This window comes from Tribolium madens, unplaced genomic scaffold, assembly GCF_015345945.1.
Source record: "Tribolium madens isolate multiple individuals breed KSU strain unplaced genomic scaffold, Tmad_KSU_1.1 Scaffold_96;HRSCAF=242;Tcas5.2_LG5, whole genome shotgun sequence".
Lineage (NCBI taxonomy): Eukaryota > Metazoa > Arthropoda > Insecta > Coleoptera > Tenebrionidae > Tribolium > Tribolium madens.
This window is the reverse complement of record NW_025401068.1, coordinates 16,044,888-16,045,700: the sequence shown is the minus strand read 5'-3', so window position 1 is coordinate 16,045,700 and position 813 is coordinate 16,044,888.

Genomic DNA, 813 nt, shown 5'->3' with positions numbered 1-813 from the left:
TTTTCACTATTTTTTTTATTCATATTTTAATTCTAAAACTCCATTTGACAAAAATTTAAGYAAAATGAAGGGAGAAAAGAAAAATTGAACGAAAAAAAAAGGCGCTTAGAGAAGAGAGAAAAAAAGAGAGAAACCATAGAAGAGGGAAGAGAAAATTCTTGAATTTAAATGTGGAATTTTTTTATTCCAATTTTCGTCCAAATTTCGATTCTAAAACTTCCTTCAGAAGGCGAAAAAAAAAATGAAAAGAAAAGAAATAGGAAAAAAAAAGACGAGTAAAAATTAAAAATAGTGATAACATTTAATCAAAATTCTTTGAAATTTTTTTTTCTTAATTATTCTTAATTTTAATTATAGGTTAATGTGCATTTTTTCTTTTCACATTTTTTTTATTCATATTTTAATTCTAAAACTCCGTTTGACAAAAAATTAAGAAAAATGAAGGGAAGAAAGAAAAAATTGAACGAAGAAAAAAATGCGCTTAGAGAAGAGAGAAACCATAGAAGAGGGAAGAGAAAATTCTTGAATTTAAATGTGGAATTTTTTGATTCCAAATCTTTTCTTTTCATTCAAATATCGATTCTAAAATTTACTTTCACAAAAAATAAGGTGAAAAAAATTAAAAAAAGAAAAGAAATACGGAAAAAATGTCGAGTGGAAAAAATAAAAAGGAGAGAATAAAGATAATAGAAGAAAATCAGAATTTAAATAAAGAAAGCATAAGGTCAAAAATAAGCAAATAACGATAAATAACTATCGACTTTTTTAAATTATTTTTGAGTTATTCTTGTTATGAATGTTTGACAAAATAAA